This window comes from Lithobates pipiens, unplaced genomic scaffold (assembly GCF_037356315.1).
Source record: "Lithobates pipiens isolate NorthernLeopardFrog02 unplaced genomic scaffold, aLitPip1_a1.2 Scaffold_27, whole genome shotgun sequence".
NCBI lineage: Eukaryota > Metazoa > Chordata > Amphibia > Anura > Ranidae > Lithobates > Lithobates pipiens.
This window is the reverse complement of record NW_027507788.1, coordinates 12,883,592-12,895,238: the sequence shown is the minus strand read 5'-3', so window position 1 is coordinate 12,895,238 and position 11,647 is coordinate 12,883,592. Positions and strand designations below refer to the sequence as shown.

Genomic DNA, 11,647 nt, shown 5'->3' with positions numbered 1-11,647 from the left:
GTCCCCAAATAATAAAAACATATGTCCCTAATAATAAAAACATGCCCCCCACATATGTCCCACTAAAATCACATGTCCCAATGATTATCTGCACACATATGTACGTGATCACCTGCACACATATGTACATGATCATTTGCGTACATATGTCCGTGATCACACAAACCAATTATTATACACTTAACGGAATTTTTTTTACCAAAAACATGTAGCAGAATACATTTTGGCTTAAATTTATGACAAAATTTGATTTTATTGGATTTCTTTTAAATTAGAAAAAATAAATTTTTGTTTTTTTTTCCAAATTTCCGCTTTTTTGCGCTTACATCGCAAAAAATAAAAAACGGAGTCGTGAATAAATACCACCAAAATAAAGCTCTATTTGTGCGAACAAAATGATAAAAATGTCATTTGGGTACAGTGTAGCATGACCGCGCAATTGTCACTGAAAGCGTGAGAGCGATGAAAGCTGAAAACTGGGCTGGGAAGGAAGGGGGCGAAAGTGGCCGGTATTGTAGTGGTTAATAAATATACATATCTGTGTGTGTGTGTGTGTGTGTGTGTGTGTGTGTGTGTGTGTGTGTGTGTGTGTGTGTGTGTGTGTATGTATGTATGTATGTATGTATGTATGTATGTATATATATATATATATATATATATATATATATATATATATATATATATATATATATATATATTGTGACAGAGAGAGGCTCTGTCCCTATGAAATTAGAGGTAAAGGAGACACAGAGTTTGCATATCTGCGGACTGCAGGACTACAGAGTGTAGAGTTTAAATGGAGAAAACTGCTCTGTCAGTTTTCTCCAGGTTTTGCTAGCTCCAGATGGGATTCTGTAGTTTGGAGATCCCTGAGAGTTATGGGTGGGACGGGATCTCCAACCCTGTGTCCGGGTCTTGAGGCTAGCGAGCAGGGTGTGTGCCCAGCTGCACACAGCCCATATAACGAGGGGATTTGTGTAGGATGGTGGTGTGTGAGCAGCTTGCTGCTTGAAGCTGTGCATGTCCAAAGCTGTGTGAAGGACTTGAAGCTGTGTGCGTCCAAGGAGCCGTGTGTCGAAGGGCTTGAAGCTGTGTCCAAGCAGTTTGGTAGACGGAGCAAGTACCTATAGCAGCAGTACTGCTGAAGAGTAGCCAGGTGGGCTAGCATTTTCGTTCTGATTTTGCTGTATTTAATTTAAGCTTGGACCCCTGCGTGGGATTACTGGATGGACTAATATTTTGTTTTCTTCTAATAAACGTGGGCTACCAGGCCCTTAACCATAAACGCCTGCCTGATGTGGACTAAAAAATGCATCTACCAATTGAGCTAATCACCCCAATGTCACAAAATATATATATATGTATATATATATATATATATATATATATATATATATATATATATATATATATATATATATTCACAGGTTTTCTTTAAAAAAAATCAAGATTTTTTTGTTTAATTAATATATGCATTTTTCCCTGTACATATGTGCTTTTTAACATATGAATTCCTCTCTGCACAAATTTCCTTAAAAAAAAAAAAAGTTAATTTAAAAAAAAAAGTTTATTAAAAAAAAAAAAGACCCGCCAGTCACTCCAGTGGAGACACTTTGTGATTGGGCTATCACAGTGATCAGGCAATATGATGGCCATACCTCTGCTTTTCTTCTCTGTGGGAGGACGAGAGAGATACATTGTATCACCCTCTGTCCTTATAGAGATAGAAAAAAAAACAGCGTGTGAAGAAAAAAAAAAAATTATAATAAAATTAAAAAGAAAAAACCTACATCAAGGTTTGATCTAGGTCAGTGCCAGAGTTAATGTTTGGGTCAAGGTCAAGGTCAGGGTCAAAGGCCAAGGTCAATTATCAGGGTCAAAAGTCAGGGTCAGTATTTTTTTGGGAACAGAATTATTCTTTTTTTATTTGTATTAGTTTCAGTGTCGGTGTGTTTTAGGTAGGATTTAAAAAAAAGCAAAATGCACACCATTGATTCTGGGCTGTACTACGGGTACAATCAACAACTAACATACACATATGTGGTATCACAGCGCAGGGGCGTACCTAGAGCGTTTGGCACCCGGGGCGGATCCTACACCTGGCACCCCCCCCCCCCCCAACTTTTAGATGAAAAAAACACCCACAACTTTTTTTCATTTTCTCAAATATTTATTGCACAAATTTGTCAATGGGAGGAATCATGCCCTATTGTTGGTGTCAAAGGAAGGAATGGTGACTCATTGTTGGCGTCAGTGAGAGGAATAGTGTTCCAAGAGCCGGATAAAGATTTTTTCCCCCACAAAATTGTCATTGTAATTGGTCATTCCTCTCACATGGCATGTGTATACTACAAATGACACCCCAAAATAAATTCTGCTACACCTCCTGAGAATTACAATACCACATGTGTGGGACTTTTTCACAGCCTGGCCACATAGAGAGGCCCAACATGCAGGGAGCACTGTCACATGTTCTAGGAACATAAATTGCACATCTAAATTGTTGACTAACTATTACACTTTTGAAAGCCCTGGAGCACCAGGACAATGACACGTGACAACGATGTGGCACTGATGACACATGACACTGATGACAGATGCCACTAATACGGGGCACTGATGACAGATGGCACTTATACTTGGCACTTAAACGTGGCACAGATGGCACTAATACGTGGCACTGATGACACGTGACACTGATGACAGATGCACTGATACGTGGCATTGATGACACGTGACACTGATAACAGATGGCACGTGACACTGACAGGTGGCATTGATGACAAATGGCACTGATACGTGGCACTGATGACACGTGACACTGATATGGCACTGATGACAGATGGCACTAATATGGGGCACTGATGACACGTGACACTGATATGGGACTGATGACAGATGTCACTAATACGTGGCACTGATGACAGATGGCACTAATATGTGGTACCGATGACACGTGACACTGATGACAGATGGCACTGATACGTGGCATTGATGACATGTGGCACTGATAACAGATGGCACGTGACACTGACAGGTGGCATTGATGACAAATGGCACTGATACGTGGCACTGACACGTGACGCTGATATGGCACTGATGACAGATGGCACTAATATGGGGCACTGATGACAGATGGCACTAATATGTGGTACCGATAACACGTGACACTGATGACAGATGGCACTGATACGTGGCATTGATGACAAGTGGCACTGATAACAGATGGCACGTGACACTGATACGTGGCACTGATGACACTTGCCACTGATAACAGATGGCACGTGACACTGATACGTGGCACTGATGACAGATGGCACTAATATGTGGCACTGATGACACGTGACACTGATATGGCACTGATGACAGATGGCACTAATACGGGGCACTGATGACAGATGGCACTAATACGGGGCACTGATGACAGATGGCACTTATACGTGTACGTTATACGTATACCTCTTGCAATAAAACATATTTTTAGCAATGCATTGTGCGTGATTTATATTTTCATTCGAGCCAGCCTAGTGCAATTTGACTTTAAGACTAGACTGGCAATGGCTGCTCAGTATTCACAGCAGGGAGAATTTTATGAGAAAAGTGTCTTTGGAGGGACAGTCCCTCCAAAGACACTTTTCTCATAAAATTCTCCCTACTGTGAATACTGAGCAGCCATTGCCAGTATTGGTCTTTAGGGGCAAACAGTTTGAGCATATGGAAATGGCTGATTAAATAATTAAAAATTAGCCTGTACTTTACAGCCATTTTACAGTGTAAAGAACATTTCTGGATCATGTGTTTAGTATAGCTGCAGTCCCTCAACTTACTCACTGTGTGCACTGTGCAGGAGATGCCAGATGCTGCCGATGCTGAATCAGTGAGCCTGAGTAGCTGAATGAGTGAATCGCCGCCTTACTGCTCCTACACGCGGAGAGACAGGAAGGAATCACTCCGTGGCGCCGGGGGGGGGGGGCGGCACTACAGAGGACGCACGCACTGTGACTGGCTGGCCGTGACCGCACGCACTGTGCCTGGATGGGCGATCAGCGGCCATGCCCGTAGCGCTGCCACCCCTATAATCGCTGAGGGGGGTGCCGGCTTGACACCCCCCAAGTGTGCGGCACCCGGGGCGGCCCGCACCCCCCGCCCCCTACTTAGTACGCCTTTGTCACAGAGATCGTAAAGAACAGGAGAATGTTTTTTGTCTTGTTCTTTGATGGTAGGTAATGGTAGTAGCAAGAAATTTACAGTTACATTTTTTAAAAATGACTATTTTGGGACAGTTTTCCTTTGATAATAATAAAAAAAAAAAAAAAAATCAGGCGATATCCATTACCATTTACCACCAAATTAAAGCCCAATTTGTCCAAAAAACAAAACAAAAAAAACAAGGTATAATCCACCTGGCAGTTGTGATGATATGTACAGTTTTACTAACACAAGTCAATATTACAAAAGTGGGCTTAGGCATTTAGATTTGTTTTACCCGTAGGCATGAAGGGGTGAAAATACAAGGACATCCTAAGAATCCCAGCCAGGTACTTTTTTATTTTTTTTGTTTGTTGCCTGTGCACCATCGGGGAGATCCACTTACTCCACTTACTTACTCTAAAGACACATCAGGAAGCGAGAGGAAATTTTTTGAAAAGGAGAGCAAAAGCCCTCTTGATTGAATGCCTTTCTGGATTTTTTTCCCCACCATTTTCAGGATATTTCCCCCAATAAATTGGTATTAGCCCGAGACCACCCATGAAATTAAAAATGTATATCCAAGAGGTAATGGTAGAGGGGTGCTGGACGGGTTATCACATTATCAAGGGGTAATGGTGGACAGCGCTCTATGGGCTGGATATCAGATAGTGACAAAGTCAATTAAGCCTTGAGTGGGGGCAATATATTATTTCATCAATAAACAAAGTCATGGATAAGTGATTAAAACGATTACAACTAAAATAAGAATAAAAAAGAGAGCCAACAATACCACTCTGCATCCCAAGGGCGTTGAATGTGGTTGTTCTTATTTTCGTTTTAAGCGTTTAACCATGACTGTTACATAGTTAGTAAGGTTGAATAAAGACACCAGTCCATCCAGTTCAACCTGAGTGTCTACAATTGTCCCTATCCCTGTACATTGCACATTCACATCAGTCCCTACCCTCAAGGAGCCCACAATAATATTGATTATTTGTTTATTGATGGAATAAAATATTGCCACTACTTATGGCTTAATGATCATCTAGTCCCAGGGGCGGAGTGACCATTCGGGCTCTCGGGCACTGCCCGAGGGCCCCATACCAATAAGGGGCCCCATCAAGGTTGCCAGCCTTAATAAAACCAGGGAAAGTATGTAAAAATCTGTGTTTTAAAAAAATAAATTCCCAACATTATAGCTGCCCCGCCTCTTCAGTACCTTTTCAGTGTGTGTGTGTGTGTGTATTCTGTGTGTGTATACTGTGTGTATGTGTGTGTATACTGTATGTGTGTGTGTGTGTGTGTGTGTGTGTATTGTGTGTCTGTGTGTGTATACTGTATGTGTGTGTGTATTGTGGGTCTGTGTGTGTGTGTGTGTATACTGTATGTGTGTGTGTGTGTGTATACTGTGTGGCCCCATAATCTATTGCCTGGGGGCCCAAAATCTCCTATTGCCCAGGGGCCCCATAATCTTCTCCTATTGCCCGGCGGCCCCATAATCTCCTATTGCCCGGGGGCCCCATGAGTTGTCAGTCCGCCCCTGTCTATTCCATAGAGCACTGTCCACCAGTACCTTTTTATTTTATTTTATGCTACATCCTTCCATATGTTTTTGGTCACGTGCCCCTTCTCTGGATAAGTTATAACTTTTTGGTTGTCACACATCACCGTATGATTCACAGTTTCTTAGCACTTAAAGTGGGGTGCCCCCTAAAAAAAAAAAAATTAAAGTCAGCAGCTACAAATACTGCAGCCTCTGACTTTTAATAATCGGACACTTACCTGTCCCAGGGTCCAGCGATGCCGGGGAACAAAGCCCCCCCCCTCGTTCCCCACTCCGCTCGCGGCACCGTCATTCTTACTGCGGGCACCCATACAATAAATAACAGCTAGACTCAAAATCATTTACTGAATCAGATCCGGCAGCTATTGCGATTGGTTGCCAGAGGTTACAGTGTATCATTACCACTCACTGACTGGTTGCTAGAGGTTACAGTGTATCATTACCACTCACTGACTGGTTACTAGAGGTTACAGTGTATCATTACCACTCACTGACTGGTTGCTAGAGGTTACAGTGTATCATTACCACTCACTGACTGGTTACTAGAGGTTACAGTGTATCATTACCACTCACTGACTGGTTGCTAGAGGTTACAGTGTATCATTACCACTCACTGACTGGTTACTAGAGGTTACAGTGTATCATTACCACTCACTGACTGGTTGCTAGAGGTTACAGTGTATCATTACCACTCACTGACTGGTTACTAGAGGTTACAGTGTATCATTACCACTCACTGACTGGTTACTAGAGGTTACAGTGTATCATTACCACTCACTGACTGGTTACTAGAGGTTACAGCACACATTATGGCTCACTGATTAGTTGCTAGAGGTTACAGCACATGATTTCTGCTTGTTGATTGGTTGCTAGAGATTACTGTATATATGACCTCAGGGGGGCATGACATGCATATCAATAGCTGTCCCTATTTACATATGAATGCTGCCACTATTTACATATGAATGCTGGGTCTGCAGGTGAGTCATCTGTACACAGCAATAGAGCAGAGCTGGGCAGCATTAGTAGCAGCACTTCACACTGAGATATCGTGACACAGCACAGGACTAAAACCTCAAGGGGCCAGGGAATTTAAACTGGGATAGTTGGCAAATATGAGGCAGCTGCTTTGGGCCCCACAACAATGACAGGGCCCAGGGCAGCTGCCCACCGTTTGCCCTGCCTTAAAAACGGCCCTGGGTGTGGTAGCATTAAAGTCCAAAGGACCTTTTTTTAATTCAAATAATATTTATGCCTGGAGATCATATATATATATATATATATATATATATATATATATATATATATATATCTATATAAACATTTCTGCATATTCCTTAAAGGTGTATCTCATATACTGAAGCTTTGATCATTCTGTTGCAGCCTGAACTGCGGATGTCGCCCATTCCAGATGGGCAGAGCATGGCGAGAGGATCTACCAGAATTGGTTTGCGATCCAGATACCGAGAGCCCTGAGTTACTGGATGCCTTGGGCTGAATGAAGCTGTGTGATCTATAGGAATGGAGAGAAGGTACTCTCAATCTACTGGGAAATGCCAATTACTGCTTAGTCCCATCAGACGTAAGCTGACTATACGCTTTACATTCTAATTGTACATTGTTAGGTAGTGTAAGGTCCTACACAGCTGTGTAAATTGAATGTATTCTTTAGGTTTGTCCTCCTACTATCATTATACAGGATTTATAGAACGCCAACAGTTTGCTCATCGCTTTACAAAATAAAGGTCGATGGTTACAATACAATTTGATACAAGGGGGGGATTAGGAGGTCCCTACTTGTGGAGCATGCTGTCTATGGAGAGGCAAGTGGTACAACGAATAATAGCTGTGGAAAATGAGCTGATGGAGAAGGTTGGTTAGGTGGAGATGGGGTAGGGTTCTCTGAAGAGAGGAGTTAGTTAAGTCAGGGATCACCTAAAGATGGACAAAGTAGGAGAGAGATTGGGTAGGAAGTTACAGAGGATGGGAGAGGCTCTGGAGAAGTCCTTGAGGCAAACATGGAAGTTGGTGATGAGGGAGCTACCAAGTAGAAGGTCTTGAGTGCAGTAGAGTAGACAAATTGGGTGATATTTTGAGATGAAGCCAGTGATGTAGTTGGGGGCAGAGTTGTGGATGTTTTTGTATGTTGTTGGTATTTTGAATTGGGATATCGGAAGCCAGTGGAGAGATTGGCAGGGAGGGATAGTTAGTAAGGTAGATGAGTCAAGCAGCAAGCAGATAGACTGAAGGCTTGCGTTGAGAAAGGCCAATGAGAACCCAGATAGCAAGGAGAACTTGCCACAAATTTGTGGTAGTGTTAAATTGTAAGTCTTGATAACTTGCTGCACATTTTCACTGGCAAGTTGTACAATTACCGAGCACTCAAAGCACAAGTTCTAGCTGACGCTTTTCCAAGTTCATTGACCCCCCCCCCCCCCTGTGGTGGGGTGACTATTGCACAGCATTACTAAACCGCAACTTGCAGCAGATTTGCAGAATATGTTTTGCAAAGAAAGTTGATCAGGAGTCATGCAATGCAGACTTGCTGCAATTGCACAACAAATGTGTGAAGCCCGGCAAGTCTAGCGAAAGCTTAGCAAGTCATTTTCAAACTTGCAGCTCAATTGCTTGCTATCTGGGAAGGAAGTTGCAACCATTGAGGCGAGATGTAACCAGGGAGTGGCTTAGTTGTTTTGTTGTGGTGTTAAGAAGGGCCACATTTTGGATGTTACTGAGGTTGTCACCAAAATGTAGTCAGTGATTGGAAGTGGGGACCAAGGGAAAAGCCAGAGTCTAGTATTACACCTAGAACCCTGGTGTGCATGAAGGGAGTGATAGTTGTGCTATTGCTCTCAATGGAAAAGTAAAGCAAAGGGAATCAGAGGGGAGAAAATATTACAAGCTCCGTTTTTGAAAGATGGAGTAAGTAGTAGACATGTGCATTTGTTTTTGTCCGAATGAATTTTTGTCCGAATTTCGGGTATTTTTTTTTTGCTCAAATTTTCATTGAAAATATCAAACAGCGTCAGAAAATAGCCTGAGCTTTGTGACACAAAAACAAAGCTGAGACACACAGTTAACTTATACACTTGTCGTGTCAGTACACAACTTTCTAGGTGGAAAGTACGCAAGCTCAGTGCACAATTATAGCTATCAATACGCGGTAACATTCCGCCACCTCTGCTCTCCGGACTACAGAGGGGCCGGGCAGCCAAAGAAACAGATGACAAGACATATAGAATAAGTAGAAAAAGAAAAAGATGGAAGAAGAAGAGGAGGGGAGGGGTGGTTGGGGAAGGGAGCACGGGTCCAGCTCTCGGCTCACGGTGGGTCTTCATGATGGTGCCACTCCTCCCAGACCCTGTTATGCACCTCCAACCTATCCTGTAATCTGGCCGTCATCCTCTCCGTGTTTTCTATGTCTTTAATTCTGGCATATAGGTCTGCTTGAGGAGGGGGGGGGGGGGCCTGCCTCTTCCAGTGGAGGGCAATCAGGCATCAAGCGGCCGTGAGTATGTGTCTTAACAATTTCTTAGCCCTTGTACACACGGTCGGACATTCTGCCAACCAAATCAATTGGATTTTGTTCGACGGATTTTGTTCAACGGATTGTGTCCGAAACGGTTGCATACACACGGTCGGACCAAGTTGTCGGAAAATCCGATCGTTCAGAACGTGATGACTTTATTTCATTACGATGGGACTACGTTCACGCTAGTAGCCAATAGCTTTGGTGTAGGAATTTGATCTGAGCATGCGTGGCACTTTGTCCGATCAAAATTCTCTACACATGATCGGAGTATGTCCGATCGGACCAGTTTGTCGGAGAATATTTCCAACAAGTTGGAAAATTGGGTCTGACGGATATTCCGACGGAAACAGTCCGATGCATACCACACACAGTCGGATTATCCGACAACACGGTCCGATAGGACACATTCCCACGGATTCTCCGACCATGTGTACAAGGGCTTAGAGGGTTTAGGAATCCGCAGGGGCGACACTCCTAGTAGGAAAAATTTCGGGGACACGGGGATCTGGACTCCCAGGAGGCGAGATAGCAGGAGCTGAGTTTCTGTCCAAAACTGAACAATCTTAGGGCAGCTCCAATAAACATGGAGCAGAGTGCCCTTGTCTCCCCGGCGATGCCAGCATCTGTCAGAACTTGAGGGGTATATGGCATGGAGCACACTTGGCGTCATGCACCAGAAATATAGCATTTTGTATGCGTTTTCTTTGTATAGAGTGCAATAGGAGCTCTTAGCTGCCTGGGACCAAATCAGTTGCCAGGTTGCTATCGGGATCTCCTCTCCCAGCACCCTCTCCCAACAGAGCATATAGGCATGTTTACCCTGAGTGGCAATGGAGTAGGAATTGAGCAATTTTCGGGCATTTTTGTTATATTTTAACAAACGATAACAAACATGCAGAATCCGAAAACCAAAAGATCCGATATAAACAAATGCTTTATTTTCGTTTTCGTTGCGACAACAGATCGATATAGATAGGAGATTCGACATGACGCTGACAACACCGATCTGTGTCCATCGAACCTGTGGTTGAATGTGCCTAACCTTAGCTCTATTAGTCCAAGATTATTCTACATAGAGAGAAAAGATTCGACATTATAGAGAAAATAGCAAAAAAAGTTTGATTATGCCTAACCTAACTCTATTAGTCCAAGATTATTCGACATAGAGAGAAAAGATTCGACATGAAGATTCGACGAAGCAGTCGCTAAGAGCGGACATTTATGGTCAAATGCTCCACCCATAGGCTACAGAAGAATTCTAATGTTGGTTGACTAGTAATAATAATTAATAAATATAATTGTTATTAGTGTCATACAACATTAGAATTCTACTATAGCTTGTAGGTGGAACATTCGACCGGAAATGTACGATTGCGGCGTCGTACAGTTTAGCTGCTCCGTCAAATCTTCTTAGAACATTCGACAGACACCATAAGCCTTCAATGACAGATTCAATGTTAATTATTTTGGATTTTCGGACTAATGCATTTTTTAACGAAACAAAATAAATAAAAACAGATTTCGGGAGTAACTAAATACATTTATTTTTCGGACGAAAACGAAATTCCGAAGCAAAATATTTCAGTGTGTACATGTCTAGTAAGTCGGTGTGATGCCCACTCACTAAATAAGTGATGCATAAGTACATCAAAGGGGTGCACTGAGGAAGAGATAGGAAAGAGATATTACATCGTTTTGATGAAGTTAGAGCCGAACAATGGTCAATTTACAAATTAAATGTGGATCTTTTAGTATTCCAAATCACAAAACACAGATGTGGCTTGAGTTCACACCTGAGCAATTTGAAGTGTTCTTCTAGAAGTGCTTCAATGGTCGAATTGAGGATTCCTATTGTATCCTGTGGTGCCCTTTCACACCTGAGCACTGTATTTCTTGAAGCTTTTCGGTCAAAACTTGAAAAAGTACAGGGGCAGAGTTGTGTATTTTTTTTTGGTCCTTATAGACTTCAATGGGAGAGCCTGAAAAACACCTGGCAATGCGTATTTTTAATGCAATTTCTTCCTCCTCCTGCTCCTAGAAGTAGCTTTCCATCGGCTAAAACAGTCTGAACTCTGAAAATGCCTGAAAAAAGTGTCTACAAACACACATAATAAAAGTACTTGAAGAAACCCACGCTCAAGTGTGAACCTAGTCTTTCCCTTTTCTTACACCTCTCCTGCAATATGCAGCATACATGAATTCCCATGTGAAAACTACATAGAGTATATATGTGATATCAAAAAACAGAAAAATAGAACTTTATTGGTGTATATTGTTGATATCTGAAATATTTTATCCAGACGAATAAAGATATAATCATCAGCATACAGTACCGTAAAAAAGGATGTATAGTAAATGTA

The 11,647-nt window shown here is 42.4% G+C and overlaps 1 long non-coding RNA gene across 9 annotated transcripts in view; it reads right to left on the bottom strand.

The window, feature by feature from the left end:
- The window catches only part of LOC143933537 (uncharacterized), a 483,729-nt gene that overhangs the window by 113,171 nt on the left and 358,911 nt on the right, over positions 1-11,647 (bottom strand). The window lies entirely within an intron of this gene.